Below are 24,797 nucleotides of genomic sequence, written 5' to 3'. Positions count from 1 at the left end.
TCGGATTCCCGCGAGATTCGGATGTCTGCATTCGTGGAAAGGGGTCCCATGTGTAAACATGGGACCCCTTTCAGTCCGTCTGGTCCGGGTGTTCGGTTTGTTGTTTTGCCAAGTACGTGGAGTTAATCTGGAACCTGGATCAGGTGAGTATAATTATCTTTTATTTTCAGGTACCCGTGGATTCTACTTGGAGAAGAGGACCGACTGCTTCGTGTCAACATAGGTAAGTATGTGTGTGTCGGCAGGTGTGAAATAAAGTTATACTTTCACGGTGTCTGTGTCCTGTTTTTATTTGGGTATTTTTCCCCCAGTAGAACTACAGGTACCAGCGGGCACGTTTTTCTCCCGCATGCTGGTACTTGTGGTTCTCAAAGTACCAGATTGCGGGGGAGGCTTGCTGGGACTTGTAGTACTACTGGAAAAAACAATATTCTTTCAATTTTCTCAAGGCTATCACCCTCCCATCCGCAGCCCTTGGATGGGGGGACAGCCTTGGGCTTCACCCCTGGCCCTTGGGTGGCTGGGGGGGGACCCCTTGATTGAAGGGGTCCCCACTCCCCCAGGGTACCCCGGCCAGGGGTGACTAGTTGGATATTTAATGCCACGGCCGCAGGGCACTGTATAAAAGTGACCCCCGGCTGTGGCACTATCTGTCCAGCTAGTGGAGCCCGATGCTGGTGTAAAAATAATGGGGGACCCTACTCTTTTTGTCCCCCGTATTTTTTGCACCAGCACCAGGCGCAGAGCCCGGAGCTGGTTTTAAAAATACGGGGGATCCCCTGTCCGTTTTTCCCCCGGATTTTTAGAACCAGGACCGGATCGAAGAGCCCGAGGCTGGTTATGCTTTGGAGGGGGGACCCCACGCAATTTTTCTTTTCCGGGTTTTTCACATTCCATTTAAAAAAAAAAAAATAATAATAATAATCTTTTAAAAAATATATAAATAATACTTGTGCCTCCAAAAAAGACAAACCAAGTACCTAATCCCTTCTAATATAAATAGATATGCTATTACCCCAAAAAAATATTATTTTTTATTAGATTCCGCCTGCAAAGTGTGGCGGATTGAAAATGACGAATTTACTGTTTAAAAGCACTGTTGTCGAATTTACAAACTTCAATTGAATATACTTTTGTTGAATTGCCGCATTTGTACCATTGCAGAAAATCGAATTTGTCAAATGTCGAATTTTAAAAAGTCGAATTTTGAAAGGATGCAAGAATAGGCCCTGCCCCCTTCTTCACATCAGCCGTCCCCTTCTACCCCTGTACCTTGCTCTCTCCTGTCTGTGCTCTCTCCCGTCTGTAGGACTAGGCCCCGTCCCCTTCTTACCCTCCAGTGACTGCTCTCTCCTGACAAGTGGACCAGGCCTGCCCCCTACACGCTGCTGGTGTCTTCATTGTTACTTGGTCTGGAGCTCCGTTGGGGAGAGAACTCACGTGAGCTCATTAAGAATGAGGAACTGGGATGTTTTAATTTTATTGTGAGTAGTGTACTGTGGTGATGTAGTATGTTGTATGGGGGGTATAGTGTAACTATGAAGTGCAGCATATGGGAGGGCTATAGCATAGTGATGTAGTGTGGCATATGGGGGGTGGTAGCGCATAGGCGTGCGTACAGGGGGTGCCTGGTGCGCACAGGCACTCCCTAATGTCCAGCACCGCTGCACGATACGCTTGCTGTGGCACAGTGATCGCTGAGTGTGTGATCGGTGGAGCCTAGCCTGTAGCTCATTTCCGTACCTCCCACCACCGCTGCGCCCGCCCCCCCTCTGCCTGCTGCTAATACTATGCTGAGTGCATTCGTCGGCGGCCTCACTGGGGGGACTGGTGTCACCTTGCAATGTGACGTGGTGATGTCCGCCTATGCTCTCCTCCCGCCCACCCGTGCTTTCCTCCCGCTGCGGTCTCTCAGTCCTAGTGTGCCGCGGCTGCCACACCACTGGCAGTGTTCCTCTAGGGGGGACTGGGAGCCGCCGGCAGACACATTCTGCTGAGACTTACTTGTCAGTGCGGGTTCCGGATGGCAGGCGGCGGGTGGGAGGGCAGACGGGGAGCAGGTGTCACAAGGAGTGTGTGGGTAACTAAATCACAATACTTCCGCTCAACGTGGCACTGCTGGTCCTTCATCTCCCATGTCTCTTCACCAGGTGGCGGGCGGCCTGGAAATTAAGTGATGTGTTGTGCAGCAGTCAGTGTGAAGTGACTGTGAGTAACACTGATGGTGCTGATGATGCTGCTGCAGAATCGGGAAGCAATTAATTCATAAATATAATGTACTCAGTGTATTATACATACATAAACATGTACATACGTGTATTTGTGTATACAAGTATATACATGAGTGTGTGTGCATATATATATATATATACAGCCAGTTCCCAGGAACAAAAGTCCTCCCCCGCTTCCGCTAAGTCCACAGCATGACGCTGGGGCTCCACTGGTGGAGCCAGGTGCGGTGGGGGCCCGTCTCAAGTGCTTCAGCAATCAGTGGGCTTGCTCACAGGTGGATCCCTGGATTCTACAAGTAGTGTCTCAGGGATTCAAGCTGGAATTCGAGACGTCTCCCCCTCGCCGTTTCCTAAAATCTGCCTTGCCAACATCTCCCTTGGACAGGGAGGCTGTGATAGAGGCAAATTCACAAGCTGTATTTGCAGCAGGTGATAGTCAAGGTACCCCTCCTTCAACAAGGAAGGGGTTACTATTCCACAATGTTTGTGGTACCGAAACCGGACGGTTCGGTGAGACCCATTTTAAATCTTTGAACACGTATATAAAACGGTTCAAGTTCAAGATGACCCTTAGTTCGCATTAAACACCCCCACCCTCCTTCGGTGTGGGGCTCATGTTGGCAATGCCCCAGCCCCTGAAGCATTCAAGCTGATTTCTTGCAGCAGCTGGGTACTGTAACAGCTCCAGAGCTGCTCTGTGAGGCAAGTAAAAGGGTGTGGGCCCTGCAGCACTACCTGTAGTTTGCATTGTGTGTTGGAAGGAACAAAGTAAGCAGACGGGAGAAGTCAGGATAGTGCGCAAGGGCATAGAAGGGAGCGGCTCAAGAAAAGAGAAGTGGAAACAGACAGCAAACTAGGCTGGAGAGAGACCTGAGACAAAGAGATCTGAATTATACGAGAGACGGCCAGGGGAAACACAAATTATGCAGTCAAGTTTCCCACATTTGGGGAAATCACAGGGGCAGCACACCCAGAGTGCAATGGGTGAGCCTTGCCCTGGGAGAAGCACCTACATGATCATAGTATCTCACCTGGCAGGTAAGTAGGAGTTGGGCTAGAGCTGGGGAGGGTCGCTGCTCGGGTACCCCCCTGTCAAGTGAAGGAGATCCAACTGAGGCAGCACAAGGGAACTCTCGAAAGAGGAACAAGGCTAGAGGAAGATCTGAGACAAAGAAATCTGATTTTTACCAGAGTTGACCAGAAGAAAGCACAAACACAGTCCCCCACTACCACAAATAATGCAGTCAAGTTTCCCACATTTGGGGAAATCACAGGGGCAGCACACCCAGAGTGCAATGGGTGAGCCTTGCCCTGGGAGAAGCACCTTCCTGATCATAGTTTCTCACCTGGCAGGTAAGTAGGAGTTGAGCTAGAGCTGGGGAGGGTCGCTGCTCGGGCACCCCCCTGTCAAGTGAAGGAGATCCAACTGAGGCAGCACAAGGGAACTCTCGAAAGAAGAACAAGGCTAGAGGAAGATCTGAGACAAAGAAATCTGACTTTTACCAGAGCTGACCAGAGGAAAGCACAAACACAGTCCCCCTCTACCACAAATAATGCAGTCGAGTTTCCCACATTTGGGGAAATCACAGGGGTCATCATACCCAGAATGCAATGAATGAACCTCACCCTGGGAGAACAATCTTCATGACCATGATATCTCCTATGCAAAATAAGTATGATTTGGGATAGGGCTGGGGAGGGCCGCTGCTCAGGCACATCTCTGTCAAGTAAAGGCGATTCAACTGAGGCAGCACAAGGGAACTCTCATCTGGGGACAACAACTGCTGGGAGAACACATATTTTCAGATGAACATGGGAGGGCAGAAGGCTGCCTAATACTGAAGCACCCCCAAACAACAAACCAAATGCAACAACTAGTACAAGCATTCCTGGGGGAAGGCCTGCAGCAGATGGATTTGCATATGGTGATGTCATCCAAGCAGTGGGTCAAAGTTGGCTTCAACCCTCGTCTGCATATGAAAAGAAAAAAGGGATGTGCAGGACATGGCGTCCTTTTGTGGCGCTTGGATGACCCTTAATTCGCATTAAACATCTCCACCCTCCTTCGGTGTGGGGCTCATGTTGGCTATTCCCCAGCCCCTGAAGCATTCAAGATGATTTCTTGCAGCAGCTGGGCACTGTAACAGCTCCAGAGCTGTTCTGTAAAGCATGTAAAAGGGTGTGGGCCCTGCAGCACTACCTGTAGTATGCATTGTGCATTGGAAGGCACAAAGTAAGCAGACGGGAGAGGTCAGGATAGTGCGCAAGGGCATAGAAGGGAGCGGCTCAAGAAAAGAGAAGTGGAAACAGACAGCAAACTAGGCTGGAGAAAGACCTGGGACAAAGAGATCTGAATTATACGAGAGCCAACCAGAGGAAACACAAATTATGCAGTCAAGTTTCCCACATTTGGGGAAATCGCAGGAGCAGCACACCCAGAGTGCAATGGGTGAGCCTTGCCCTGGGAGAAGCACCTTCCTGATCATAGTATCTCACCTGGCAGGTAAGTAGGAGTTGGGCTAGAGCTGGGGAGGGTCGCTGCTCGGGCACCCCCCTGTCAAGTGAAGGAGATCCAACTGAGGCAGCACAAGGGAACTCTCGAAAGAAGAACAAGGCTAGAGGAAGATCTGAGACAAAGAAATCTGACTTTTACCAGAGCTGAGCAGAGGAAAGCACAAACACAGTCCCCCACTACCACAAATAATGCAGTCGAGTTTCCCACATTTGGGGAAATCACAGGGGTCAGCATACCCAGAATGCAATGAATGAACCTCACCCTGGGAGAACAATCTTCATGACCATGGTATCTCCTATGCAAAATAAGTATGATTTGGGATAGGGCTGGGGAGGGCCGCTGCTCAGGCACATCTCTGTCAAGTAAAGGAGATTCAACTGAGGCAGCACAAGGGAACTCTCATCTGGGGACAACAACTGCAGGGAGAACACATATTTTCAGATGAACATGGGAGGGCAGAAGGCTGCCTAATACTGAAGCACCCCCAAACAACAAACCAAATGCAACAACTAGTGCAAGCATTCCTGGGGGAAGGCCTGCAGCAGATTGATTTGCATATGGTAATGCCATCCAAGCAGTGGGTCAAAGTTGGCTTCAACCCTCGTCTGCATATGAAAAGAGAAAAGGGGCGTGCAGGGCATGGCGGCCTTTTGCGGCGCTTGGGTGACCCTTAGTTCGCATTAAACATCTCCACCCTCCTTCGGTGTGGGGCTCATGTTGGCAATGCCCCAGCCCCTGAAGCATTCAAGCTGATTTCTTGCAGCAGCTGGGTACTGTAACAGCTCCAGAGCTGCTCTGTGAGGCAAGTAAAAGGGTGTGGGCCCTGCAGCACTACCTGTAGTTTGCATTGTGTGTTGGAAGGCACAAAGTAAGCAGACGGGAGAAGTCAGGATAGTGCGCAAGGGCATAGAAGGGAGCGGCTCAAGAAAAGAGAAGTGGAAACAGACAGCAAACTAGGCTGGAGAGAGACCTGAGACAAAGAGATCTGAATTATACGAGAGACGACCAGGGGAAACACAAATTATGCAGTCAAGTTTCCCACATTTGGGGAAATCACAGGGGCAGCACACCCAGAGTGCAATGGGTGAGCCTTGCCCTGGGAGAAGCACCTACATGATCATAGTATCTCACCTGGCAGGTAAGTAGGAGTTGGGCTAGAGCTGGGGAGGGTCGCTGCTCGGGTACCCCCCTGTCAAGTGAAGGAGATCCAACTGAGGCAGCACAAGGGAACTCTCGAAAGAGGAACAAGGCTAGAGGAAGATCTGAGACAAAGAAATCTGATTTTTACCAGAGTTGACCAGAAGAAAGCACAAACACAGTCCCCCACTACCACAAATAATGCAGTCGAGTTTCCCACATTTGGGGAAATCACAGGGGTCAGCATACCCAGAATGCAATGAATGAACCTCACCCTGGGAGAACAATCTTCATGACCATGGTATCTCCTATGCAAAATAAGTATGATTTGGGATAGGGCTGGGGAGGGCCGCTGCTCAGGCACATCTCTGTCAAGTAAAGGAGATTCAACTGAGGCAGCACAAGGGAACTCTCATCTGGGGACAACAACTGCAGGGAGAACACATATTTTCAGATGAACATGGGAGGGCAGAAGGCTGCATAATAGTGAAGCACCCCCAAACAACAAACCAAATGCAACAACTAGTGCAAGCATTCCTGGGGGAAGGCCTGCAGCAGATTGATTTGCATATGGTAATGCCATCCAAGCAGTGGGTCAAAGTTGGCTTCAACCCTCGTCTGCATATGAAAAGAGAAAAGGGGCGTGCAGGGCATGGCGGCCTTTTGCGGCGCTTGGGTGACCCTTAGTTCACATTAAACATCTCCACCCTCCTTCGGTGTGGGGCTCATGTTGGCAATGCCCCAGCCCCTGAAGCATTCAAGCTGATTTCTTGCAGCAGCTGGGTACTGTAACAGCTCCAGAGCTGCTCTGTGAGGCAAGTAAAAGGGTGTGGGCCCTGCAGCACTACCTGTAGTTTGCATTGTGTGTTGGAAGGCACAAAGTAAGCAGACGGGAGAAGTCAGGATAGTGCGCAAGGGCATAGAAGGGAGCGGCTCAAGAAAAGAGAAGTGGAAACAGACAGCAAACTAGGCTGGAGAGAGACCTGAGACAAAGAGATCTGAATTATACGAGAGACGACCAGGGGAAACACAAATTATGCAGTCAAGTTTCCCACATTTGGGGAAATCACAGGGGCAGCACACCCAGAGTGCAATGGGTGAGCCTTGCCCTGGGAGAAGCACCTACATGATCATAGTTTCTCACCTGGCAGGTAAGTAGGAGTTGGGCTAGAGCTGGGGAGGGTCGCTGCTCGGGTACCCCCCTGTCAAGTGAAGGAGATCCAACTGAGGCAGCACAAGGGAACTCTCGAAAGAGGAACAAGGCTAGAGGAAGATCTGAGACAAAGAAATCTGATTTTTACCAGAGTTGACCAGAAGAAAGCACAAACACAGTCCCCCACTACCACAAATAATGCAGTCGAGTTTCCCACATTTGGGGAAATCACAGGGGTCAGCATACCCAGAATGCAATGAATGAACCTCACCCTGGGAGAACAATCTTCATGACCATGGTATCTCCTATGCAAAATAAGTATGATTTGGGATAGGGCTGGGGAGGGCCGCTGCTCAGGCACATCTCTGTCAAGTAAAGGAGATTCAACTGAGGCAGCACAAGGGAACTCTCATCTGGGGACAACAACTGCAGGGAGAACACATATTTTCAGATGAACATGGGAGGGCAGAAGGCTGCCTAATACTGAAGCACCCCCAAACAACAAACCAAATGCAACAACTAGTGCAAGCATTCCTGGGGGAAGGCCTGCAGCAGATGGATTTGCATATGGTGATGTCATCCAAGCAGTGGGTCAAAGTTGGCTTCAACCCTCGTCTGCATATGAAAAGAAAAAAGGGATGTGCAGGGCATGGTGTCCTTTTGTGGCGCTTGGATGACCCCTCCTTCGGTGTGGGGCTCATGTTGGCTATGCCCCAGCCCCTGAAGCATTCAAGATGATTTCTTGCAGCAGCTGGGCACTGTAACAGCTCCAGAGTTGCTCTGTAAAGCATGTAAAAGGGTGTGGGCCCTGCAGCACTACCTGTAGTATGCATTGTGCGTTGGAAGGCACAAAGTAAGCAGACGGGAGAGGTCAGGATAGTGCGCAACTGCATAGAAGGGAGCGGCTCAAGAAAAGAGAAGTGGAAACAGACAGCAAACTAGGCTGGAGAAAGACCTGAGACAAAGAGATCTGAATTATATGAAAGCCGACCAGAGGAAACACAAATTATGCAGTCAAGTGTCCCACATTTGGGGAAATCGCAGGAGCAGCACACCCAGAGTGCAATGGGTGAGCCTTGCCCTGGGAGAAGCACCTTCCTGATCATAGTATCTCACCTGGCAGGTAAATAGGAGTTGGGCTAGAGCTGGGGAGGGTCGCTGCTCGTGCACCCCCCTGTCAAGTGAAGGAGATCCAACTGAGGCAGCACAAGGGAACTCTCGAAAGAAGAACAAGGTTAGAGGAAGATCTGAGACAAAGAAATCTGACTTTTACCAGAGCTGACCAGAGGAAAGCACAAACACAGTCCCCCACTACCACAAATAATGCAGTCGAGTTTCCCACATTTGGGGAAATCACAGGGGTCAGCATACCCAGAATGCAATGAATGAACCTCACCCTGGGAGAACAATCTTCATGACCATGGTATCTCCTATGCAAAATAAGTATGATTTGAGATAGGGCTGGGGAGGGCCGCTGCTCAGGCACATCTCTGTCAAGTAAAGGAGATTCAACTGAGGCAGCACAAGGGAACTCTCATCTGGGGACAACAACTGCAGGGAGAACACATATTTTCAGATGAACATGGGAGGGCAGAAGGCTGCCTAATACTGAAGCACCCCCAAACAACAAACCAAATGCAACAACTAGTGCAAGCATTCCTGGGGGAAGGCCTGCAGCAGATTGATTTGCATATGGTAATGCCATCCAAGCAGTGGGTCAAAGTTGGCTTCAACCCTCGTCTGCATATGAAAAGAGAAAAGGGGCGTGCAGGGCATGGCGGCCTTTTGCGGCGCTTGGATGACCCCTAGTTCGCATTAAACACCTCCACCCTCCTTCGGTGTGGGGCTCATGTTGGCTATGCCCCAGCCCCTGAAGCATTCAAGCTGATTTCTTGCAGCAGCTGGGCACTGTAACAGCCACAGAGCTGCTCTGTAAGGCAAGTAAAAGGGTGTGGGCCCTGCAGTACTACCTGTAGTTTGCATTGTGCATTGGAAAGCACAAAGTAAGCAGACGGGAGAAGTCAGGATAGTGCGCAAGGGCATAGAAGGGAGCGGCTCAAGAAAAGAGAAGTGGAAACAGACAGCAAACTAGGCTGGAGAGAGACCTGAGACAAAGAGATCTGAATTATACGAGAGCCGACCAGGGGAAACACAAATTATGCAGTCAAGTTTCCCACATTTGGGGAAATCGCAGGAGCAGCACACCCAGAGTGCAATGGGTGAGCCTTGCCCTGGGAGAAGCACCTTCATGATCATAGTATCTCACCTGGCAGGTAAGTAGGAGTTGGGCTAGAGCTGGGGAGGGTTGCTGCTCGGGTACCCCCCTGTCAAGTGAAGGAGATCCAACTGAGGCAGCGCAAGGGAACTCTAGAAAAAAGAACAAGGCTAGAGGAAGATCTGAGACAAAGAAATCTGACTTTTACCAGAGCTGACCAGAGGAAAGCACAAACACAGTCCCCCACTACCACAAATAATGCAGTCGAGTTTCCCACATTTGGGGAAATCATAGGGGTCAGCATACCCAGAATGCAATGAATGAACCTCACCCTGGGAGAACAATCTTCATGACCATGGTATCTCCTATGCAAAATAAGTATGATTTGGGATAGAGCTGGGGAGGGCCGCTGCTCAGGCACATCTCTGTCAAGTAAAGGAGATTCAACTGAGGCAGCACAAGGGAACTCTCATCTGGGGACAACAACTGCAGGGAGAACACATATTTTCAGATGAACATGGGAGGGCAGAAGGCTGCCTAATACTGAAGCACCCCCAAACAACAAACCAAATGCAACAACTAGTGCAAGCATTCCTGGGGGAAGGCCTGCAGCAGATGGATTTGCATATGGTGATGTCATCCAAGCAGTGGGTCAAAGTTGGCTTCAACCCTCGTCTGCATATGAAAAGAGAAAAGGGGTGTGCAGGGCATGGCGGCCTTTTGCGGCGCTTGGATGACCCCTAGTTCGCATTAAACACCTCCACCCTCCTTCGGTGTGGGGCTCATGTTGGCTATGCCCCAGCCGCTTAAGCATTCAAGCTGATTTCTTGCAGCAGCTGGGCACTGTAACAGCTCCAGAGCTGCTCTGTAAGGCAAGTAAAAGGGTCTCTGTGGCGCAATCAGTTAGTATGTACGGCTATTAACCAAAAGGTTGGTGGTTCAATCCCACCCAGGGACCTAATTGACCTTGTTATCAGATTTTGGTGATCTTTAAGTAGACAAGTCAAATTTCATACCCCCTGTTATGGTGTAGGGTACCTGGCCTTCTCTGATGTAATCAGAGTTAGATTTGATTCAGTGATTTTATAAAAACATCTAGGAAGCACAATTTAGCAGTGGGTTGCAGAGAAAAAGAAATATGCTGGCAAAAAAATCAAATTGCGTGATTAAACAGCTCTTCATTTTCTGGCTTTATTTTTATGCTAACAAATTTGTTCTCTGAAAAGTGTCCACAAAGCCAAGTCTCTGATTAACACCTTTGTAGGGATGGTTTTTCACCTATTACTAAATTAAACTTGCTTCATTGGAAAGGCAGCAAGATGCATCCTCATTTCAATGTCTACTGAAATAATACAGGTTGACACCAGGAAACATTAACGCCACTGCATCCTTGCTGCTTTCTCATGTGGAAGTCTGTTTAATGTGAAAACAAGGTGATATCTAATTAGCACACAGGTAAGAAATTACGAAAATCTTTATTTAAGGGTGAAGATGTTTCTCACAAAATTGTTGCCCCAATGCATCATTGAAATTCAAGCTGGAAAGATGATTTTAATATATCACTTGTACATTTTGTATTGCTCTTCTGGTGACAATGTCGTTTTTTTTGTCAATTACCATTTTAATAATAGGGTAAAGAAAATTAAGTGGATTTTTGAAAGAAAACTATACTGTCAATATACTATTAAAACAAATTAAAATGGTAAAAGTTATTGTACTTTAAGTAAAAATAAAAGAGCAAAAATATCAATCCCAGTTTTGATTACTTAAATTAACAAAAAAAAAATGCATATAGCAAAGGATAGTTTCAATCTGCCTACCTCTGGGTTATGGGTCCAGCATGCTTCCATTGCAGTACTCTGCTGCACATGTAAGTGCAAGAGATCCTGAAGCACTCACTCATCATGGGAAAGTACCAATGTGTTTATTCATTGGTTGATGGAAGAAACATCTTACAAAAACTCTCCAGATTATTGATTTTTTAATGTTTTTCTAGGAAACGTTCTAGATGTATGCTTATTAGCCTTTGTCAGTATGTACTGTTTGCAAAGTGTCTCTGTGGCGCAATCGGTTAGTGTGTTTGGCTATTAACCAAAAGGTTGGTGGTTCAATCCCACCCAGCGACGTAATTGACCTTGTGATCAGATTTTGGTGATATTTAAGTAGACAAGTCAAAATTTCAAACCCACTCTTATTGTGTAGGGTACCTGGCCTTCTCTGATGTAATCAGAGTTAGATTTGATTCAGTGATTTTATAAAAAACAGCTAGGAAGCACAATTTAGCAGTGGGTTGCAGAGAAAAAAAATATGCTGGCAGAAAAATCCAATTGAGTGATTAAACAGCTCTTCATTTTCTGGCTTTATTTTTATGCTAACAAATTTGTTCTCTGAAAAGTGTCCACAAAGCCAAGTGCATTCCTGCTTCAATGACAGCAGCACATCCCTACCTCACTTATAGCAGCACATCCCTGCCTCGCTGACAGCAGCACATCCCTGCCTCGCTGACAGCAGCACATCCCTGCCTCGCTGACAGCAGCACATCCCTGCTTCGCTGACAGCAGCACATCCCTGCTTCGCTGACAGCAGCACATCCCTGCTTCGCTGACAGCAGCACATCCCTGTCTCGCTGACAGCAGCACAGCACTGCTTCGCTGACAGCAGCACATCACTGCTTCACTACCAGCAGCACATCCCTGCCTCACTGGCAGCAGCACATCCCTGCCTTACTGACAGCTGTATATAGGGCCTAATTCAGACCTGATCCCTGCTGTGCATATTCACACAACAGGAGATCAGGTCTGAAGTGCGTGTGTGCTGGTGCCGCAGTGCACCGGCACATGCCAGAGATGCGATCAGCATCTCTGCCCAGTGAGCGCCTCTGCCTGATTGACAGGCAGAGGCGGTCACTGGGCAGGAGGAGTCGGGCCAGCGGCGTTGTGCCGCCATTTTGGGGGCACAGTCAGGACAACGCAGACATGACCGGACCGTATGGGGGCGGGCCGTGACGGCTGCGTGACCCGGACAGCAACGGGCCTTATTTACTAAAATCTCAGATAAATTTTATGGCATTTATGTGCAGTCTAGTTTGCACAGTTGATAGAGTGTTGATCTTGCACTATCAATGTAAGCCTCACATAGGTTTGATACACATGTAAGTTTGTTTTTATTTTACTACATTGTGGTTTGTGGCTCTATACCATGTAATGCATGTCTTTTAACAGTAGTCAAGTCTTCCAATGTGCTTGTTAGTGAAACCCAATAGATAGCTTTATTTTATTTTGTTTCTTCAAATATTGAATGCATATGTCTTATAACTTTTTTTTTTTTTTTCAATATACAGGTTGAGTATCTGTATATACATTTTTATTATAAGATTTTCAATGACACAAGTACATCCAAGTTGCAGATTATGGATTGTGAAGGACAAATCAACCATATAAACAATTTAAGCAATTTAAATTGCATGCAGGTAGTAGAATATCAAACTCCTTGGATGAGAGTTGGTCGTAATAAACTAGGATAGAAAAGAATAAAGTAGAAAATAAGATTTTAAACCTACCGGTAAATCTTTTTCTCGTAGTCCGTAGAGGATGCTGGGGACTCCGTAAGGACCATGGGGATAGACGGGCTCCACAGGAGACATGGGCACTTTAAGAAAGACTTTAGTTCTGGGTGTGCACTGGCTCCTCCCTCTATGCCACAGTTAGAGAAACTGTGCCCAGAGGAGACGGACAGTATGAGGAAAGGATTTTGTTAATCCAGGGCAAGATTCATACCAGCCACACCAATCACACCGTATAACTTGTGATAAACTACCCAGTTATCAGTATGAAAAAACAACATAGCATCAGTGCAGGACCGATGCAACTATAACATAACCCTTATTGAAGCAATAACTATATACAAGTATTGCAGAAGTAGTCCGCACTTGGGACGGGCGCCCAGCATCCTCTACGGACTACGAGAAAAAGATTTACCAGTAGGTTTAAAATCTTATTTTCTCTAACGTCCTAGAGGATGCTGGGGACTCCGTAAGGACCATGGGGATTATACCAATGCTCCAAAACGGGCGGGAGAGTGCGGATGACTCTGCAGCACCGATTGAGCAAACATGAGTTCCTCCTCAGCCAGGGTATCAAACTTATAGTATTTTGCAAAGGTGTGTGAACCCGACCAAGTAGCAGCTTGACACAGCTGTAGTGCCGAGACCCCTCGGGCAGCCGCCCAAGAAGAGCCCACTTTCCTCGTGGAATGGGCCTTGACCGATTTCAGTAACTGCAATCCAGCCATAGAATGCGCTTGCTGAATCGTGTTACAAATCCGGCGAGCAATAGCCTGCTTTGAAGCAGGGGCACCAATCTTGTTGGTTGCATACAGGACAAACAGCGCTTCAGTTTTCCTGACTCTAGCCGTCCTGGCCACGTAAATTTTCAAAGCCCTAACCACATCAAGTAACTCGGAATCCTCCAAGTCACGCGTAGCCACAGGCACCACAATAGGTTGGTTCATATGAAAAGATGAGACCACTTTTGGTAGGAATTGAGGACGGGTCTGCAATTCCGCTCTATCCACATGGAATACCAAATATGGGCTTTTATGTGACAAAGCCGCTAATTCTGACACTCGCCTAGCCGAAGCCAAGGCTAATAACATGACCACCTTCCATGTGAGATATTTTAACTCCACTGTTTTAAGTGGTTCAAACCAGTGTAATTTTAGAAAACTTAACACCACGTTAAGGTCCTAAGGTGCCACCGGAGGCACAAAAGGAGGCTGAATATGCAGCACTCCTTTTACAAAAGTCTGAACTTCTGGAAGAGAAGCCAATTCTTTTTGAAAGAAAATGGATAAGGCCGAAATCTGGACCTTAATAGAGCCTAATTTTAGGCCCAAATTCACTCCAGTTTGTAGGAAGTGAAGGAAACGGCCCAGATGGAATTCTTCCGTAGGAGCATTCCTGGCCTCACACCAAGAAACATAATTTCGCCATATACAGTGTAATGTTTTAACGTTACATCCTTCCTAGCCTTTATCAGCGTAGGGATGACCTCAACCGGAATGCTAGGATCCGGCATTCAACCGCCATGCCGTCAAACGCAGCCGCGGTAAGTCTTGGAACAGACAGGGCCCCTGATGCAACAGGTCCTGTCTTAGAGGGAGAGGCCACAGATCTTCTGTGAGCATTTCCTGCAGATCCGGATACCAGGTCCTCCGTGGCCAATCTGGAACAATGAGGATTGTTCTCACTCCTCTTTGTCTTATTATCCTCAACACCTTGGGTATGAGAGGAAGAGGAGGAAATACATAGACCGACCGGAACACCCACGGTGTCACTAGGGCGTCTACAGCTACTGCCTGAGGGTCTCTTGACCTTGCGCAATACCTCTGTAGCTTTTTGTTGAGCCGGGACGGCATCATGTCTATCTGTGGCAGTTCCCACCGACTTGTAATCTGTGCAAAGACTTCCTGATGAAGTCCCCACTCTCCCGGATGTAGGTCGTGTCTGCTGAGGATGTCTGCTTCCCAGTTGTCCACTCCCGGAATGAACACTGCTGACAGTGCGCTTGCGTGATTCTCCACCCAGCGAAGAATTCTGGTGGCTTGTGCCATCGCCACTCTGCTTCTTGTGCCGCCTTGGCGGTTTACATGAGCCACTGCGGTGACGTTGTCTGACTGGATCAGAACCGGTTGGTCGCAAAGTAAGGTCTCCGCTTGACGTAGGGCATTGTATATGGCCCTTAGTTCCAGGATGTTGATGTGAAGACAAGTCTCTTGACTTGACCAAAGACCTTGGAAATTTCTTCCCTGTGTGACTGCTCCCCAACCTTGGAGGCTTGCGTCTGTGGTCACCAGGATCCAGCCCTGAATGCTGAATCTGCGTCCCTCGAGAAGGTGAGCACTCTGCAGCCACCACAAGAGTGATACCCTGACCCTGGGGGACAGGGTGATCAACCAGTGCATCTGTAAATGTGACTCGGACCACTTGTCCAGTAGGTCCCATTGGAAAGTCCTCGCATGGAACCTGCCGATTGGAATGGCCTCGTATGATGCCACCATCTTTCCCAGGACTCGAGTGCAGTGATGCACTGACACCTGTTTTGGTTTCAATAGGTTCCTGACAAGAGTCATGAGTTCCTGGGCCTTTTCTATCAGGAGATAAACCCTCTTCTGGTCTGTGTCCAGAATCATGCCCAAGAAAGACAGACGAGTAGTAGGAATCAACTGCGACTTCGGGATATTGAGAATCCAGCCGTGTTGCTGTAACACTTTCAGTGAAAGTGATACGCTGTTCAGCAACTGCTCTCTTGATCTCGCTTTTATGAGATCGCCCAAGTACGGGATAATTGTGACACCTTGCTTGCACAGGAGCACCATCATTTCCGCCATTACCTTGGTGAAAATTCTCAGGGCCATGGAGAGACCAAACAGCAACGTCTGAAATTGGCAATGACAGTCCTGTACCGCAAATCTGAGTTACGCCTGATGAGGTGGATAAATGGGGACATGAAGGTATGCATCCTGTACACAAATGCGGACAACAGGTGTCAAGCCGTGTGTTGCCTTTGTCAAGATGTAATAAGTAGGGATAAGGACGTTAACCACCTCGGAACATCCTCCCTTATATGTCACCTGCAGCGCATTCATCATAAGTCAGTGACAAGTTCAAAAACTTTGGATGACAGCGGAAGCAGTCCACTAACCACTAAATCCCTTCCTCTTGTAACCAAGCTCCTGCAAACCACACCACCAACTCCCTCAGTGTCAATTTCCTCCTTAGACAGGAGAGCCAATAGTCCTGCAGGCCATGTCACTGGCAACTCTGACGAGTCCTCTCCTGCCTGGGATTCCTCCGATGCATCCTTGAGTGTAACGCCTACTGCTGCTGGCGCTGCTGTTGTTGCTGTTGGGAGTCGATCGTCATCCCAGAGGGGAAGTCGGAAGACCACTTGTACTTCTTCCAGTAAGCAATTGACTGTCCAACAGTCCTTTGCGAGGAAGATGAAATATCACAGCAGTCATCCTGCTGCAAAGCGGATAACTCAGGTCTGGGTGGTGAGAAACGTGGTTCCGGTATCCATCGTTAATTTAGAGGCAACTAGAGACTTGATTGAGGTACTGTGTCCCCGGTACCAAATACCCTCTAGGTTCCATTTCTCTAGGCAGGCGATACCGAAAATGTACACAGACCTCAGAAAAAGAGTCACCAGTGTCCTAAAAAATGCAGTTGTACCCAATGTCCACTTGTCTGTGGTTAAGTGGAGCAGGGCAGACTCAGGACTATATGACTGTGACAGCCCACTGGGTAGATGTATTGCCTCCCGCAGCAAGAACAGCAGCGGCGGCACCAGTAGCAGCATCTCGCAATTGCCAACTCGTTCCTAGGCAGGCTACGCTTTGTATCACCGCTTTCCATAAGAGGCACACAGCTGACAACCTCTTACGGAAACTGAGGAACATCATCGCAGAATGGCTTACCCCAATTGAACTCTCCTGGGGATTTGTGACATCGGACAACGCCACCAATATTGTGCGTGCATTACATCTGGGCAAATTCCAGCACGTCCCATGTTTTGCACATACATTGAACTTGGTGGTGCAGAATTATTTAAAAAACGACAGGGGCGTGCAAGAGATGCTGTCGGTGGCCCGAAGAATTGCGGGCCACTTTCTGCCTTCAGCCACCGCATGCCGAAGACTGGAGCACCACCAAACATTCCTGAACCTGCCCTGCCATCATCTGAAGCAAGAGGTGGTAACGAGGTGGAATTCAACCCTCTATATGCTTCAGAGGATGGAGGAGCAGCAAAAGGCCATTCAAGCCTATACATCTGCCCACGATATAGGCAAAGGAGGGGGAATGCACCTGACTCAAGCGCAGTGGAGAATGATTTCAACGTTGTGCAAGGTTCTGCAACCCTTTGAACTTTCCACACGTGAAGTCAGTTCAGACACTGCCAGCCTGAGTCAGGTTATTCCCCTCATCAGGCTTTTGCAGAAGAAGCTGGAGACATTGAAGGAGGAGCTAAAACAGAGCGATTCAACTAGGCATGTGGGACTTGTGGATGGAGCCCTTAATTTGCTTAACCAGGATTCAATCTGTTGAAATCAGAGCACTACATTTTGGCCGCCGTGCTCGATCCTAGATTTAAAACCTACATTGTATCTCTCTTTCCGGCAGACACAAGTCTGCAGTGGTTCAAAGACCTGCTGGTGAGAAAATTGTCAAGTCAAGCGGAACGTGACCCGTCAACAGCTCCTCCTTCACATTCTCCCGCAACTGGGGGTGCGAGGAAAAGGCTAAGAATTCCGAGCCCACCCGCTGGCGGTGATGCAGGGCAGTCTGGAGTGAGTGCTGACATCTGGTCCAGACTGAAGGACCTGGCAACGATTACTGACATGTCGTCTACTGTCACTGCATATGATTCTGTCACCTTTGAAAGAATGGTGGAGAAAAAGAGGCAATTTGGAGGCCCTTGCACAAACTGGCTTTATTCTACTTAAGTTGCCCTCCCTCCAGTGTGGACTCCGAAAGAGTGTTTAGTGCGGCCGCTCACCTTGTCAGCAATCGGCGTACAAGGTTACTTCCAGAAAATGTGGAGAAGATGATGATCATCAAAATTAATTATAATCAATTCCTCCGTGGAGACATTCACCAGCAATTGCCTCCAGAAAGTACACAGGGATCTGAGATGGTGGATTCCAGTGGGGACGAATTAATAATCTGTGAGGAGGGGGATGTACACAGTGAAAGGGGTGAGGAATCGGAGGATGATGAGGTGGACATCTTGCCTCTGTAGAGCCAGTTTGTGCAAGGAGAGATTGATTGATTCTTTTTTGGTGGGGGCCCAAACCAACCAGTCATTTCAGTCAGTCGTGTGGCAGACCCTGTCGCTGAAATGATGGGTTCGTCAATGTTTTTCTTTTCAATCTAAGCCCCTGCAGTTTTCTGTAAGCATCTGCTTCGCTATGATGATCAACAAGTCACAAGGGAAAACACTCAGGGCTGGAGGCGTAGATCTTAGGACCAGCTGCTACAAGCATGGCAGAGGTGTCACTATCACTGGTGACACCCAGAGAGGCGGCGAGGGAGATTGTAATGCAGTGCGCGCAGATAAGCAGCGCAATGGTAAAAAGGAGGCATGGTCTCATAGGTAGGGGCGTGGCCTGAATCACCATTTTGTTGCTGCGGGTATCCCGGGGGTTGGGGGCTGTACCCGGGGACTAGTGTGTGAGTGGTGCTGGCTCCTGCACAGTGACAGAAACTGGGTGTTGCACGTAATGTCACAGTGAAACACCCATATTCTGTCACTGAAGAAGAGCCGGCACTTTGGTGTCACCCCACTTGGCGGGTGACACTCGGGTGTGTGCCGCAACCCCGTTGTGATGCCACTGACCCATGGGAAGCTTTACGTGGCTTACCCATGTGTTAGTAGCCCCAAGCATCTTTTGTGTTAGTCCCTGAAGAAAAACTTCAAATATTGTTTACAATTTTGTAATCAATGGCCTAATTCAGTAAGGATTGCAAATTCTGCTAAGTAACAGAATTTGCAATCCTTTGGTTCGCATGCTGGGGCCACCCATCACAGGGCATGGCCACCCAGCATGCCGCCTCCCTTCTTGACCACGCTGAAATTGCAGTCTCAGTGCAGTTCAGCGTGATCATAAAAAATGGGTTAGCCTCCTGTTGGTGCAGACTGTACGTGTGCGCAGGAAGCCGCCACCATTTTTGTGATCGCAACGGCTGCATGTGATGTCATGCAGCCGCTCTGACCACGCCTCCTGTTTCTCCGTTGAAGCCCTGCCCCCGCACCGCTCCATCTCCGACTTTGAAATGGAGTGTTGCTGACCCCCCCCCCACACCGATTGACAGTCACAGAAAATGCAGGCGCTTGCGTATGCTCTTAGCAATTTTTGCAGTTGGATTGCTTATTCTGATTGCAATCCAACCTGAATCAGGCTCTATTACCTATCACAATGCACTGCAGGTAGTACAAAATGGGGTTAATATAGGAGAAAAACCCCCAGAGCTGTGCTCCTTAACTGTCCCTGGTGGCTAGTGGTGCGGCTGCCCAGTAATCAGTGTCCACGCCAGTGCGCCCACGGCCCGCCCCCTACTGCCACGCTGGATCACGGTATAGTGTGGGCACAGAAGCCCCTTACCTCCCTTTCATCAGCGGCCTCGTGATCCCGGAGGGCGGTGTGTGTGTGACTGACCTTAGGAAGAAACCGGAGCCTCCGCTGCAGTGACCCAGCAACCAGGGCACGGGAGTATACTGCGCCGCTGGGAGTGATGGAGCTGCAGTAAAGATGTCTATTAGACCTAGCCTGCTGCAGCCCTTGTACATTCTTATAAAAAAAGTTCTTCTTTTCTTGTCAAAATTAATAGCTAAGTATAGGCTGCCTGAGGCAGCCCCCTGTTAAGTGTCCTGCTACTGAAGGCACCAACTACAAACTGAGCTCCCTGTTCATGGAAGCGAGGTTATAGAGCAGGGGGCGCTGAGCATCTTGGGAACAGTCAAAAGCTTTGAGCCTGTTGGTGCCTCAGATCAAGATCCTACTCTACACCCCAATGTGAATCCTTGTGGAGTCCAGTGTACCCCACAGAAGAAATGAATGTGTCACACCCATTGGCAGCAACATTAGAATAGCTGCTGATGGGCACAATTGAGAAAGGAAGGGGGGAAAACATTTGAATCCAGCACATATATGTAATTTGAATATGTAATTTGTACCTTCCTACTTTAAAATGTAATGGATGAACCTCACCCTGTGAGAACTATCTTCATGAACAAGAGATCTCATATGCAAGATAAGTATGTGTTGGCAGAGGCGCTCACTGGGCAGAGATGCTGATCGCATCTCTGGCATGTGCCGGTGCACTGCGGCACCAGCACACACATACACACTTCAGACCTGATCTCCTGTTGTGTGAATATGCACAGCAGAGATCAGGTCTGAATTAGGCCCTATATACAGCTGTCAGTAAGGCAGGGATCTGCTGCTGCCAGTGAGGCAGGGATGTGCTGCTGTCAGTGAAGCAGTGATCTGCTGCTGCCAGTGAGGCAGGGATCTGCTGCTGCCAGTGAGGCAGGGATGTGCTGCTATAAGTGAGGCAGGTATGTGCTGCTGTCAATGAGGCAGGGATGTGCTGCTGTCAGTGAAGCAGGGATGTGCTGCTGTCAGCGAGGCAGTGATCTGCTGCCCACTATCTCCCTATCACCCCTGCCTGAGTCACACACTTTCCCTGTCACCCCTGCCCCAGTTACCCACTATCTCCCAGTCACCGCTGCCTCAGTTAACCACTATACCTGCGACCCCTGCCTCAGTCACCCACTATACCAGTCACCCCTGCTTTAGTCACCCACTATCTCTGTCACCCCTGCCTCAGTCAACCACTATCTCCATATCACCCCTACCTCAGTCACCCACTATCCCTGTCACCTCTGCCTCAGTCACCCACTGTCACCCTATCACCCCTGCCTCAGTCACCCACTATCCCTGTCACCCCTGCCTCAGTCTCCTACTGTCCCTGTCACCCCTGCCACAGTCATCCACTATATCCCTATCACCCCTGCCTTAGTCACTGACTATCTCCCAGTCACCCCGGCCTCAGTCACCCACTATCTCCCAGTCATACATGCTTCAGTCACCCACTATCTCCCAGTCATCCCTGCCTCAGTCACCTACTGACACCAGTGCAGACATTTCTGCTGCGGCCTCTCCACTCTCCAGCGTGAACGTACTGACGACTGAGGAAATCCGCTTCCCAGTTGAGGACTCCGGGAATGAACACTGCCGATATTGCTGGCAGATGACGTTCTACCCAACTGAGGATTTTTGATACTTCCAGCTTTTCCATGCAATTTCGAGTGCCGCCTTGATGATTTGTGTACACTACCGTGGTGTCGTTGTCCGATTGTACTTGAACAGGCCTGTTCTGTACTAGAGGCAGGGCCAGTGTCAATGAATTGAACACTGCCCGCAATTCCAGAATGTTTATCGGGAGGAGAGATTCCTCCCTGGTCCACCGATGGTGAAGGGTCGTCATCACGGCCATGACCTTGGTGAATTTCCGAGGTGCCGTGGCCAAACCAGAAGGCAGGACCTGAAATCCAAAAACTAACCAGGCACAACACTGCTTAGCTTCCAACATCAGATGAGATTGGACATATCCAGTGTGATGCGGCTGTAGATGATTTTTGCTGTTTCTAACTTCTACTTCTAACTACTGGTACATCAATGAATAAGTTTCAAAATATAATGCATCAAGAGAACGGTGTTGGTAGTATAAAACTACCTACAGCACCTGGTATTCCCATGTGGTCTCACATCCAAGAACAAACCAGGCCTAAAATCAGGTGATATTGGGCATATACAGTGTGGTGTGGCTGTAGATGAGCTTAGTGGTTTCTGTTAGAGTTCTTCTACTTCTAACTACTCGTACATAAATGAGTAAGCAGCCGATTTATTAAACCTGGTGAAATGATAATTTGCATGGTGATAAAGTACCAGCCAGTCAGCTCCTAATTGCCATGTCACAGGCTGGGTTTGAAAAATGACAGTTAGGAGCTGACTGGCTGGTACTTTATCACCTTGCACTTTATCAGTTCACCAGGCTTAATAGATCTGCCCCAATGTTTCAAAATGGAATGCATCAAGAGAACGGTGTTGGTAGTATAAAACTACCTACAGCACCTGGTATTCCCAGGTGGTCTCACATCCAAGAACAAACCAGGCCTAAAATCAGGTGATATTGGGCATATACAGTGTGGTGTGGCTGTAGATGAGCTTAGTGGTTTCTGTTAGAGTTCTTCTACTTCTAACTACTCGTACATAAATGAGTAAGCAGCCGATTTATTAAACCTGGTGAATTGATAATTTGCATGGTGATAAAGTACCAGCCAATCAGCTCCTAATTGCCATGTCACAGGCTGGGTTTGAAAAATGACAGTTAGGAGCTGACTGGCTGGTACTTTATCACCTTGCACTTTATCAGTTCACCAGGCTTAATAGATCTGCCCCAATGTTTCAAAATGGAATGCATCAAGAGAACGGTGTTAGTATTGTAAAAATACACACAGCTCCTGGTATTTCCTTGTGGTCTCCCATCCAAGTACTAAAACCAGGACCAACACTGCTCAGCTTCCATGATCAGGAGAGATTGGGCAAATCCAGTGTGCTGTGGCTGTAGATGAGCTGGTGGTTTCTGTTACAGCTCTTCTACTTCTAACTTCTGGTACATAAAAGAATACATGTAAAAATTAAATGTACCAAGAAAATGGTGTTGGTAGTTTAAAAACACCTAAAGAATCTGATACTACCAAGCAGTCTCCCATCCATGTATTAACAAAGTCCAATACTGCTTTGCTTCAAAAATCAAATGAGATTGGGCATATCCAGTGTGGTGTGGCTTTAGATAAGCTTTGTGGTTTCTGTTAGAGCTCTTCTACTTCTAACTACTGGTACATTAATGAATATGTATAAGGTTGTAGTTTATCCAATATGCCTTTACTACCTTACCTTTCAACCCCCCCTCCCTCCCCTCTTCTCCTTATAGCTTCCTTAGTTCTCTCCTCCTCGTGTGTGCGTTATTTGTTTTCTCATACGTCCTAGAGGATGCTGGGGTCACATTAAGAACCATGGGGTATAGACGGGATCCGCAGGAGACATGGGCACTTTAAGACTTTCAAAGGGTGTGAACTGTCTCCTCCCTCTATGCCCCTCCTCCAGACTCCAGTTTTAGTATTGTGCGCAGTGATACTGGATGCACTACAGGGGAGCTCTACTGAGTTTCTCTGAAAAGACTTGTTAGTTTTTTTTATTTTCAGGGAGGCTGCTGGCAACAGTCTCCCTGCTTCGTGGGACTTAGGGGAGAGAAGTATGACCAACTTCTAGTGAGTTCAATGGCTCTGCTTCAGGCTGACAGGACACCATTAGCTCCTGAGGGTGCTGATCGCTGGGTACGCCTAGATGCACACTCCCGCAGCCTGCCGTCACCCCCTTACAGAGCCAGAAGACATGTGAGTAGCAGAAGAACAGAAGACTTCTTCTTCAGTGACGGCATTCTGAGGTACCGAGCAGCGAGCGGAACGCTGCGCGCCATGCTCCCACACAAACACAGGCACTGCAGGGTGCAGGGCACGGGGGGGGGGCACCATGGGCAGCATAAATTCCTCACAAAAGGCTGGAAAAAGTGGACATTAGTGCCTGGGCACTGTCCTTACCCCGCTAGCGTAATTAATTATTTCTGAACGGGACAGATACGCGCCATTACAGCGGCGGGGCTTCTTCCTCACCTCACCAGAACATCTTTAGAGCATTACAAGTCTATCACTATAGAGTTTATTATTTCCCAGACTGTGTACTTTTGGCGCTGGATTGTGAGCTGAAAAATCCTCTGTGTCCCTCTGACAGATTTACTGACGGTCTGTCCCCCATAAGCCGGTGTGTCTGTGGGTACTTGGTATATGTGTGTCAACATGTCGGTGGCTGAATGTTTTTCCCAAGAGGAAACTATATTAGGAATGCAGACATATGATGGTGGCCCTGTTGGCACCACCAATAACTGACTGGGTAAATGTTTCAGTAATATCAGAGTAAGGTTGGATAAATCTGTGTCCCAGACACAGATGTAGAGAATAGATGTGATATTCATGGCTATGTTTCTTTTCCCTCAGGCCCCGCTGGGTCGCAAAAATGTTATTTTGCCCAGTTACTACACACTGATACTGACACGGATACTGATACTTATGTCGACCATAATGTTTCCTGATTAGATCCAATATTGGCAAGGAGCATTCAGTACATGATTGTGGATATTAAGGACATATTAAAATCACTGAAGACCCTGCTGTTCCTGACAAAGGGTTCTATATGTATGTATATATAGATATATAATGAAAGCTGATGTAACGTTCCTCCATCTCTGTTTGAGAAAGTCTGGGCCAGCTCGACAAGATGGTTTCAAATCCCCAAAAGGATTCTGGTTGTTTATTCATTTCCCGCCGCGGACAGAATAAAGTGGGAGTCACCCCCTGTTCTGCACGGGGCCCTGTCACAAATCCAGCGGATCGTATGCAGGAAGCTACATTATTTCTAGTTATGTAACCACGGGTACATTACTTAGACCTGCCATTACATGTGCATGGGTGAGTAGTAGTATTCAAGAATTGGTCGAATACCTTGTCATCCGATATAGATACCCTGGAGAGATGGGATACTCCTTACGTTGTATCATATCAAGGACACTGCAGCATACTTACGTGAGACTGCAAGGGATATAGGACTCTTGAGTTCACGGGCCAATTTCATGGCAGTGTCGGATAGGAGGGCATTGTGGATTCACCAAGAGAATGCTGATGCTGACTCCAAGAAGAAAGGGAGTCTCTTCCCTATGAAGGTGAAGCCTTGTTTGGTGACTGCCTAGTTAATTTGATCTCGGCAGCTCCCGCAGGTAAGTCAACCTTCTTGCCCTATGTTCCCTCCCAACGGATGAAGACGCATCATTATCTGATGCAGTCATTTCGGCCCAATAGATATGCAAGA

At 48.3% G+C, this 24,797-nt stretch overlaps 12 non-coding genes and 1 pseudogene across 12 annotated transcripts; all 13 read right to left on the bottom strand.

Moving 5' to 3' along the window:
- Nucleotides 1-3,135: 3,135 nt before the first annotated feature.
- On the bottom strand, nt 3,136-3,277 carry LOC134993178 (U1 spliceosomal RNA; annotated as a pseudogene).
- A 152-nt stretch (nt 3,278-3,429) lies between these two features.
- On the bottom strand, nt 3,430-3,592 carry LOC134993170 (U1 spliceosomal RNA). The gene has a single exon (XR_010197056.1). It is a non-coding gene; the product is annotated as a U1 spliceosomal RNA (small nuclear RNA).
- Nucleotides 3,593-3,744: 152 nt separating this feature from the next.
- Nucleotides 3,745-3,908, bottom strand: LOC134993171 (U1 spliceosomal RNA). The gene has a single exon (XR_010197057.1). It is a non-coding gene; the product is annotated as a U1 spliceosomal RNA (small nuclear RNA).
- Nucleotides 3,909-4,579: 671 nt separating this feature from the next.
- LOC134993172 (U1 spliceosomal RNA) lies at nt 4,580-4,742 on the bottom strand. Its single transcript, XR_010197058.1, has one exon. It is a non-coding gene; the product is annotated as a U1 spliceosomal RNA (small nuclear RNA).
- A 152-nt stretch (nt 4,743-4,894) lies between these two features.
- On the bottom strand, nt 4,895-5,058 carry LOC134993164 (U1 spliceosomal RNA). Its single transcript, XR_010197051.1, has one exon. It is a non-coding gene; the product is annotated as a U1 spliceosomal RNA (small nuclear RNA).
- Nucleotides 5,059-5,729: 671 nt separating this feature from the next.
- On the bottom strand, nt 5,730-5,892 carry LOC134993177 (U1 spliceosomal RNA). The gene has a single exon (XR_010197062.1). It is a non-coding gene; the product is annotated as a U1 spliceosomal RNA (small nuclear RNA).
- A 152-nt stretch (nt 5,893-6,044) lies between these two features.
- On the bottom strand, nt 6,045-6,208 carry LOC134993169 (U1 spliceosomal RNA). The gene has a single exon (XR_010197055.1). It is a non-coding gene; the product is annotated as a U1 spliceosomal RNA (small nuclear RNA).
- A 671-nt stretch (nt 6,209-6,879) lies between these two features.
- On the bottom strand, nt 6,880-7,042 carry LOC134993175 (U1 spliceosomal RNA). Its single transcript, XR_010197061.1, has one exon. It is a non-coding gene; the product is annotated as a U1 spliceosomal RNA (small nuclear RNA).
- A 152-nt stretch (nt 7,043-7,194) lies between these two features.
- Nucleotides 7,195-7,358, bottom strand: LOC134993168 (U1 spliceosomal RNA). The gene has a single exon (XR_010197054.1). It is a non-coding gene; the product is annotated as a U1 spliceosomal RNA (small nuclear RNA).
- Nucleotides 7,359-8,004: 646 nt separating this feature from the next.
- Nucleotides 8,005-8,167, bottom strand: LOC134993174 (U1 spliceosomal RNA). The gene has a single exon (XR_010197060.1). It is a non-coding gene; the product is annotated as a U1 spliceosomal RNA (small nuclear RNA).
- Nucleotides 8,168-8,319: 152 nt separating this feature from the next.
- LOC134993179 (U1 spliceosomal RNA) lies at nt 8,320-8,483 on the bottom strand. Its single transcript, XR_010197063.1, has one exon. It is a non-coding gene; the product is annotated as a U1 spliceosomal RNA (small nuclear RNA).
- A 671-nt stretch (nt 8,484-9,154) lies between these two features.
- On the bottom strand, nt 9,155-9,317 carry LOC134993173 (U1 spliceosomal RNA). Its single transcript, XR_010197059.1, has one exon. It is a non-coding gene; the product is annotated as a U1 spliceosomal RNA (small nuclear RNA).
- Nucleotides 9,318-9,469: 152 nt separating this feature from the next.
- Nucleotides 9,470-9,633, bottom strand: LOC134993166 (U1 spliceosomal RNA). Its single transcript, XR_010197052.1, has one exon. It is a non-coding gene; the product is annotated as a U1 spliceosomal RNA (small nuclear RNA).
- Nucleotides 9,634-24,797: the final 15,164 nt, after the last annotated feature.

This window comes from Pseudophryne corroboree, unplaced genomic scaffold (genome assembly GCF_028390025.1).
Source record: "Pseudophryne corroboree isolate aPseCor3 unplaced genomic scaffold, aPseCor3.hap2 scaffold_1253, whole genome shotgun sequence".
NCBI classification, from domain to species: Eukaryota; Metazoa; Chordata; class Amphibia; order Anura; family Myobatrachidae; genus Pseudophryne; species Pseudophryne corroboree.
This window is presented reverse-complemented; position numbering and strand designations above follow the sequence as displayed.